At 44.5% G+C, this 9,323-nt stretch overlaps 1 protein-coding gene across 2 annotated transcripts in view; it reads left to right on the forward strand.

Annotated features, from left to right (window-relative positions):
* The first annotated feature begins 8,527 nt into the window (after positions 1–8,527).
* MID2 (midline 2) overlaps positions 8,528–9,323 on the forward strand; it is a 98,409-nt gene continuing 97,613 nt past the window's right edge. Inside the window, exon 1 of one of the 2 annotated variants that reach the window (XM_035006872.1) lies at positions 8,528–8,899. The gene's annotated coding sequence lies outside the window, so the exon portion shown is untranslated. The remainder of the gene's footprint in view (positions 8,900–9,323) is intronic. The other variant, XM_035006862.1, reaches the window with a different exon arrangement.

Here is a 9,323-nt window from a genome sequence, read left to right on the forward strand (position 1 = left end):
TTACCATAAAAAGATACAATTTAGGGGGCGCCTGGATGGCCCAGTTGGTTAAGCATCTGACTCTTGATTTTGGCTCGGGTCACGATATTGGGGTCGTGGGATCGAGCCCCCCCCCCATTGGGCTCCATGCTCAGCACGAAGTCTGCTGGAGTTTCTCTCCCTCTGCCCCTCCTCCCGCTCACATTTCCTTGCACACACACTCTCTCTAAAATAAATAATAAGCCTTTTTAAAAAAGATACAATTTAGGAACAGCTAGATGGAAGAGATGCATAGGGCAAAGTATATGGGAAGCAGCACAGAACTTCTATGCCCTCTCCCATGTGATCACCAACCTGGAGGCTCTCCAACCTGGTCCCTTTGGCTTCATTACATAGTCACGATTGATTAAATCACTGGCCATTGCTGATTGATTCATCCTCCAGCCCTTTCCCTCCCCGGAGGTCAGGGGTGGGGGAGGAGGGACTGAAAGTTCCAACCCTCTAATCACATGGCTGGTTCTCTTGGCAAGCAGCCCCCATCCTTAGGTGTGGTCCAAAAGTCATCTTATTAACATAACAAAAGACATATTTTTCTGTTCCCATCACTTCGGAAATTCCAAAGAGTTTTAGAAGCTCTGTGCCAGAAACAGGGACAAAGACCAAATATTTATTTCTTATTATAAATCACAATATCCCAATAACATAATGCTTATGAGCTGGGTCTAGATCTGGAATCACTACCTGCTAAACTATGTAACCACATGGGCAAATTACTTAATCTCAGCCTTAGCTTCTTCATCTATAAAATGGGGACATGAAGGATTATTGTTAGGAGGTTATTATTAAGAGTAAAAGAGCTAATACCTGTAAAATGCTTTGAACAGTGTCAGGTGCATAATAAGAGCTCAAAAGAAAATGTTAGTTATTATCCTGGTGTGTGTGGGTGCGGGGAGACAAGTCAACACAAGAAAATACGTTAGTGATAAGTGCAAAGGAAAGAATTAAATTCGGGTGATTTGAAAGCAAGTAAATTCGTAGTTACTTTGGCTTGAATGGTTTACTGTGAGACAGTGATAATTTGAGCTGAATTCTGAACCAAAAGCAATTAGCTATGTTAACAGTCCTGGCAAAATACACTCCAGGTTGACCACCTGTGGCCCTTGAGCCAAATCCGGCCCACAGCCTGTTTTTGTAAATAAAGTTTTACTGTTTTTGTGTTGTCTATGGCTGCTTTCGCTGGGAGCTGAGTCGTTGTGACAGAGACCAGATGGCCAGACAAAGCCTAAAATATTTACTGTTCGGCTCGTTACAGAAAAAGTTTGCCCACCCCTGCTTGAGACAGAGGAAACAGCCAATGCAAAAGCACTAGGCAGGGCTGAGCTCGGAGAATTCAAGGAACAGAAAGGACTGAAATAGGTAAGAGGAAGAGAAGAGTGGTACGAATCTTGTCTGTAATTTGCAAAACCCACCTTCTTGCCCTGTTTGAAAGCAGTTCATCTCTAGTCTTAGAGGATCTGGTACTGGCACTTCTCCCGTGTGTCCGATGATTTCCGGATGACAGTGGTTCATTGATCTTATTTGCAAGTTCTCAGTAGCCTCAGGGAGTGATTCACTCAGGCCAAAAGGTTTGAACTAATTTCAAACCTGGCACTCTTAAGCCATCACAGGCCAGTAACCTCCTAATAGGTCAGTATCAACAGAAGGCACCACCCCAATCAATGCCTTGTTTAAAATTTGAATCCCGGGAGCGCCTGGGTGGCTCAGTCGGTTAAAAGCACCTGCCTTCAGCTCAGATCATGATCCCAGGGTCCTGGGATTGAGCCCCGAGTCAGGCTCCCTGCTTAGTGGGGAGCCTACTTCTCCCTCTCCTCCCTGCCTGTGCGCGCGCTCTCTCTTTCTCTCAAATATATAAATAAAATCTTGAAAGAAAAACAAAAATAAAATTTGAATTCCACTCAACCTCATTTCACTGATATCTTTGAGTTGGAATTTATGGTCACGGATCTTAAGTGAACTCTTATTCGTGTCTATTATACAGGTATCCCTGCTTTTTGAAAGTTCACATTACCCCATTTTGCATTCACGAAAGACCTACATTAGCCTCTGTTTTCACTAACCGAAAAGAAATCTGAAGATCCTCCCTTTTACAAAAAGAGATGAAAATTGAAAATAGCACTCGGTATTTCAAAGTGAGCCCTCATTAGAGGCAACACGCATCCCGCGCAGCAAGAGGGACGCCCCCCCAGCTCCTTCCCCTGGACTGACCCTCAGCGTCTTAGCGCCAAGCCGTCATAACTTTGAACTGTGTCTGAGCATCTGTGCTTTATCTTGACTTATTTTGTGTGTCCGTTAACAAGCTGTGTCCTAGGGAATCAAAAAAGCCTAAGAGAGGTTATTTTGGGGGCCTCAAAAAATCTCTCATATAATTTCGTGGCCATCGCTTCTTTGCCATTTTCCCTATTTGCCATCGCCATTTTGGCTTAAGAAAGGTTTTATAGGAATGCTGTACTTTCAGAGACCAGGGGAGACCTGAATACATCTATAGACCTACCTATCGATGCCTATATATCTACATCGACGGTATTTCCAAAACCACATTTTGAGAGATGCTAGTGTCCTACGAGATATTAATAAGTGAGAAGAACATAAAAGTTCCATGGTCAAACATATTTGGGAAATGTTATATAAAGCTAAAACAGGTTTTATGTCTGGCTGGACTTCTTAAAGCCTCGATAAGCTAATGTGTGCTGTATCTCTGAGAGGGAGATTCACTGTTGTAGCATTTCCTAAACTTCTTTTGTTCAAATTCTTTTTTTTCTCAGAACACCAGTTAATATCTTGAGGGACACTGGTGTTTCTTTTTTTTTTTTTTTTAAGATTCTATTTATTTGACAGAGAGAGACACAGCGAGAGAGGGAACACAAGCAGGGGGAGTGGGAGAGGGAGAAGCAGGCTTCCCACCGAGCAGGGAGCCTGATCCCAGGACCCTGGGATCATGACCTGAGCCGAAGGCAGATGCTTAACGACTGAGCCACCCAGGCGCCCCCAGATGGAGATGTAAAATAGCCAGGTGTCTGTGCACATGGGTCTCAAGGGAGAGGTCTGAGCTGGAGGGATAAAATGGGGATTGTACTTAAAACCATGGGAGTAGAGGAGGTCACCTAGGGAGGGAGCAGAGATGGAGAACAGAGCCAAGGACTGAGTCTTGGGACACACCAACCTTTGGAGACAGAAGAGTAGGAGGAGGAAAGAACAGAACCTGAGGAATAGGCAATGAGATGGGGGAAAAAAAACAACAACAAAAAACCATGAAGAACGTGGTATCAGAAGCCAGACTCTACGAGACCTGGGGCGCTGGTTAGGAAGGCATGGCCAGTGGGAACATATAGACTTGGGCCTGAAGACTAATTAAAACTCCAGGAAAGGGGCGCCTGGATGGCTCAGTCGGTTAAGCGTCTGCCTCCAGCTCAGGACATGATCCTGGGGTCCTGGATCGAGCCCTTCGTAGGGCTCCCTGCTTAGCGGGGCCTCTGCTTCTCCCTTTCCCTCCTGCTCCCGTGTGCTCTCTCTCTCTCAAATAAATAAGTAAAAAATCTTAAAAAAAAAATAAAACTCCAGGAAAATATTTACCAATGTAATATAAATATCAACGATTATGTGTGTCTTGTAACAAACAGCAATTGGGATAAATTACAAAATTAATAGAAAGCAATACCAAAATATAGATCAGAGGAGGGTAACATACCAGGAACGTGCTGTTTCTTCATAGAGGGAACATATTTATTGTGAACCACTGTCTCTTAAGCCATGAAATGGTCTGTTCACAACTAGTTTGAGAACAATGTCCTATTGATAAGCCCATGCCAAGCTACCTTTCTTCTCACCATCCTGTTAAGAGCCCCCTGGTTAGAAAAGCCTTGGTAAACCTCTGGATTTCAGACAACTAGCTGCTTCTTTTGAGAGCAGTATGAAGATTCCCTTCTGCAGAAGCGACAATTCTCTTGTGCAACAAAATCTCCCTTCTGTGATTTTTTTCCTTCTGAAACAGACGGGGCTCTGTGCTTCTCTCTGTAGAAAGTATCTGGAGTCATTCCCCCTCTCCTCCTCTCCAATTCTTAGCTGGGGAAAAAAAAGAGCCCATGAGCTGTCCCTTTCATGCTCTAGGACAGTGGTGTGGTGAGTGGGCTTCGGATTAATTCAATTCAACACCTCAAGCTAAATTTGTCAAACATCTTTTTTTCCCCCATGGATCTGATTTATTTTGATAATAGGATCAACACATGTTCTGTACAAAGGTAACCATTAAATAATTATAAACACGTAATTTCATCACATACTCCCAGCCCATTTTGCATCTCCTGCCAGATACGAAACATTTACTTTCATACATTTACAGCGATAATTTGCATAAAACCACCGAACATGGGGATATTTTCAAAGCAGCTGCTTATGTGATGGGATTAGCAAAATCTCCCCCACCCCCACACACTATTAGTCATTTGACTTAATACATTGAAGGCCTCTGTTAAAATTAAAACATTATCTACTAAGAGAGAGACAAATGGAGCTATTACCATTTTGCTCAAATTAGTTGACTGAAATCCTTAATCAGTAAGGTCTTTTGTGAAACGGACCCAGAAGCGGTTTTAAGTTTTGACGAGGGAAAGGAAAGGTCCCTAATATGCGCTGGTGCCTGGGGAGGGAACACGGGGTTCCAGCACTCTGCATGGGACTCTGGCCAGGGATGAGCTTGAAAGCACCGGAAACTCAGGTGGAGCTGGGAGGGACACCTGGGTGGCTCAGTCAGTTAAGCGTCTGCCTTTGGCTCAGGTCTCATAACCCAGGGTCCTGGACGGAGTCCCACATCGGGGAGCCTGCTTCTCCCTCTGCCTGCCTCTCTCTCTCTGACAAACAAACAAACAAACAGATAAATAAATAAAATCTTAAAAAAAAAAAACTCAGGTGGAGGGAAGCCTGCTAAAAAGTGAAGGAGAGAGTGGTTTCTGAAGGATGGCAAAGGCCATTAAAAGTAAATGCTCTCTAAGGGACAGTGCTGCCAAGAGCTAACGAGCTTGATTCAGGTGTCCATGACCAAAGCGGTCACTTCTTCACGTTTTAGAAAATTCTCCAGCTCTCTGCAGAGATCATATCCAGTGAGGTTAAAGAATTCTAAGGGATCGATTGACTTCTGACTCAACTTGGGTTGTTTTTTTTTTTTTTTTGAGACATAACTTAAAAAAAAAATGTTTAGGGGCGCCTGGGTGGCTCAGTCGTTAAGCGTCTGCCTTCGGCTCAGGTCATGGTCCCAGGGTCCTGGGATCAAGCCCTGCATCGGGCTCCCTGCTCTGTGGGAAGCCTGCTTCTCCCTCTCTCACCCCCCCCGCTTGTGTTCTCTCTCTCGCTGTGTCTCTCTCTGTCAAATAAATAAACGAAATCTTAAAAAAAAAAATAAAAAAAAAACTGTTTAACTACAAGAGAAATTCTCATTGCAGGATAGTCAAACAGTTATAAAATATATAGACTCAAACCTGAAAAATCCTCTCAATACCCACCATAATTTCAGGCTCCCGCTATCTAGATGTGCTCCCAGGTTCTTTTCTATGCATTTACCTGCATTTATGTAGGTTAACACTTGAACAACGCAGAGGTTAGGGGCCCAGACCCCTGTGCACTTGAAAATACGTGTATAACTTTTGACTCCCCCAAAATGTAACTAATGGCCTACTGTCGACCAGAAGCCTTACCGATAACGTAAGCAGTCGATTAACAAATATTTTGTATGTTATATGCATTATATACTATATTTTTTTGTTCTACATTTTTATTAAGTTTTTCTTTTAATTCCAGTACCGTTAACATACAGTGTTATATTAGTTTCAGGTGTACAATATAGCTGGATTTTTTTTAAGAATATTTATTTGAGAGAGAGAGAAAGAGAGCAGTAGTGGGGGTGGGAGGAGCAGAGGGAGAGGGAAAGAATCTCAGACAGACTCCCCACTGAGCACAGAGCCCAGTCATGGGGCTCGATCTCATAACCCTGAGATCATGAGCTGAGCAGAAATCAAGAGTCCAACCCACCACTGAGCCACCTAGGCAGCCCGACAATACAGCTGCATTCTTAGGGTAAGCTAGAGAAAAGAAAATGTGATTAAGAAAATCATAAGGAAAACAGGTTACAGTACTGCACTGTAAAAAAAATCTGTGCATAAATGGACCCACGCAGTTCAAGGTCAACTGTATATTTATTTTCTTACACAAACACCACAACCTCTACTTGTTCTGTATACGTCCTTATTCTTTAAATTTAAAAAAAATATTACTGTGGTAAAATAGACATCACATAAAATTTGCCATTCTAACCATTTTTGAGTGGCAATTAGTATATTCACAAGGTTGTGTAAGTCCCAACACTATCTGGTTCTAGCACTTTGTCATCGTTCCAAACCGAAACTCTGTAACCACTAAATACTTAACTCCTTATTCTCCCCTCCCTTCAGTCCCTGGTATCCTCTATTCTATTTTCTGTCTCTATGCTCCTTGTTCTTTTAAAATTGTTTTTAAAAAGGTAATACAGGGACATTATTAAAAACGTGAACAGTACAAAAGGGCGTATACAATGTTAAATACTACCTCCTATGTTTGACCCCCAGGCAACCAGTGTAATCAGCTTTTCATAGTAGCAAACCATACACCACTTACTGTTTTCATTTAACAACCTTCGAGAGAGGGAGAGAGAGAGAGAGAGAGAGAGACGACATATATATAATTCGTATTTATCCACTCCTCGGTTATGCCAGGATCAGTTTCCTTCTGACTCAGCTTTTGAAAAAATAAATTTTTTTATTGTGGCAAAAACCACATGACATAAAATTCACCCTCTCCACATTGTCAGCCACGTGCACATTGTTGTGCAACAGATTCCCCAGAACTACCACCCCGCCCCCCGCCCGCCACACACACTCACCCAAGTCCTGCATGACGGAAACTCCACATCCATAGAACAACACCTCCCCACCACACCCACCATTCGACTTTCTGTTTCTATGAGTTTGACTGTCTTAGATGCCTCCTATAAGTGGAATCATGCAGTATTTGTCCTTCTGTGACTGGCTTGTTTCAAAACTTGGCATATGATACTCGAGGTTCATCCATGTCCTAGCATATGCCAAGATTTCCTTCCTTTTCCAAGGCTGACATGAATATGCCACATTCTACTGCATGTATATGCCACCTTTTCTTTATCCTTTAATCTGCCCCTGGGCTTGTAGGTTGCTCCGACCTCGGGTCTAGTGTTAATAATGCTGCAGTGAATGTGAGGGGGCAAATCTCTCTTTGAGATTTTGCTTTCAATTCTTTTGTCTATATTTCCAGAAGTGGGATTGCTGGATCATATGGTAGTTCTATTTTTAATTTTTTGAGGAACTTCCATACTGTTTTCTGGAGCAGTTGTACCATTTCCCACTCCCAGCAACAGTGTACAAGGGTTCCAATTCCTCTAGATCCTCGCCAGCACTTCTTACTTTCTGTTTGTTGGCTTGTTTTTTTTTTTAAATAACAGCCATCCTAACCGGTGTGAGGCGATACCTCATTGTGGTTCTGATTGGCATTTTCCTGATGATTAGTCATATTAAGCATCTTTTCATATGCTTGGCCATTTGTCTATCTCCTTTGAAGAAATGTCTATTCAAGTCCTTTGCCCATTTTTTAGTTGGGTTATTTGTTTTGTTATTGGGTTGTAGGAGTTCTTTATATATTTTGGATACTAACCCCTTATCAGACATACGGTTTGCCAACATTTTCTCCCCCACTATTAATTCTTCTGCCGTGCAGAAGTTTTTAAGTCTGATGTAGTCCCAGTTGTCTATTTTTGCTTTCGTTGCCTGTGCTTTTGGTGTGACTCATTAACTTTTATTTCTCTTAGGGTCAGATTTTCATCAGGATAGCCTGGTTGTGGTTTTTGCCTTGTTTCCACCTCAGCGCTCTCTAGCGCATTGTTTAACAGGGGTGTTGGCTAATTACTATTGGTTCCCTGATGGGATACTCCCAGAGCTACCTTAATTTTTCTGGACTCGTTCCCATGCACAGTAATGGCAGGCTTCTGTGGGAGGGGGGTGTTTCCTTCATCTTCTCTCTTCCTTCCCCTTCATCTCCTCCTTTTATCCCATGTCAGGTGCGGAATCTTCTCTGGGGCATCCTCCTTTCCTCTCCCATCCTCTTTGTGAGTGGGGTGGTGGTCTCTGAGCCAATGACAGGTCAGCTGAGAGGCTGACTCCAGACCAATGAGGCTTCTGGCTTCCAGATGGACCAATTAGCTTATTAGGGACATTGTACCTGGATAGCTGGCATCTGTCCCATTGTCCTCTTTAAGGACCCTCTTGTTTCGCCCATCAAGGATTTGAATGTGCAAATGAAACCCTACTTTCTTTTGTTTTTAAATTTTGGTGGCTTTAATCCATCCCCACAACTTCTGCCCAAGGCCAATGAAGCACAGGCATTCTCCCTTTGTAAAAAGAAAGAGGGGTTGGGTTTCCTTCAATTGTCTGCCCTTTTCTGTCTCCTCCACTATTTTTGTTTTACTCTGTAGTTAACTTTGCATTTAGAGCAGCTTCATCTGAAGACCAGCGCGGTGGACCTAGGCACTCTCTTCTCATTGCCGGTTGCAATGGCCTTTTCCTTGTTCTAACCTGGTGGCTTGTGGGACCAGGGGGTTGGCGGGTGGGAGAAGAGTTTGGCCATAGTCTTCCTTCTGCATTTCACACACATCCTGCGCTCGCTCGCTCTCGCTCGCTCTCTCTCTCTCTTTTGCGCACACACACGCACACACACACACACACACGCACGCGCGCCCGCTCGGGCCCCTCTCGGTGTGTCTTCCTTCAAGATGACAGGGCGCTGGAGAAAAGGCTGCTGGAATCAGCTGGTAGGTACAGTAGTAACCCGAACCCCACCCACCCGCTGCCTCTGCTTGCTCAGGTTTCTCCGGTCACTCCTGCCAGGGGAGAAAACATGTAAACGCGCCTCCACAGGAGGGGCTGGGGGAGCTGGGAGCGGCGGGGGCGGCGGAAGGTGAGCCCGGGAAGGTGGCCGGGCGCCCCTGCTGCCGGGGGCCCTTCCCAGTGCTTCCTCGGGGCGTCAGCCCCAGCCCTGTTTGCCCCCCACCCCCCTTTTCGTAGGGATCGCCTTTTTTTTTTTTTTCCTCTGCGGCGGCGGAAATGACAGTGTGGTGCTGCCGCGGTGTCATGGTGCTGCCCCTGGACTAAGGGGCGAAAACTCTTAAGTTTGGCTCAGGAGACCCAGCTGCGGTAGCGTCGCAGCCGCCGTGCTGTCCCTGGCGGGGCGCGCGG

The sequence above is a fragment of the Mirounga leonina genome, unplaced genomic scaffold (genome assembly GCF_011800145.1).
Source record: "Mirounga leonina isolate KUSES-001 unplaced genomic scaffold, KU_Mleo_1.0 Mir_101664, whole genome shotgun sequence".
NCBI lineage: Eukaryota > Metazoa > Chordata > Mammalia > Carnivora > Phocidae > Mirounga > Mirounga leonina.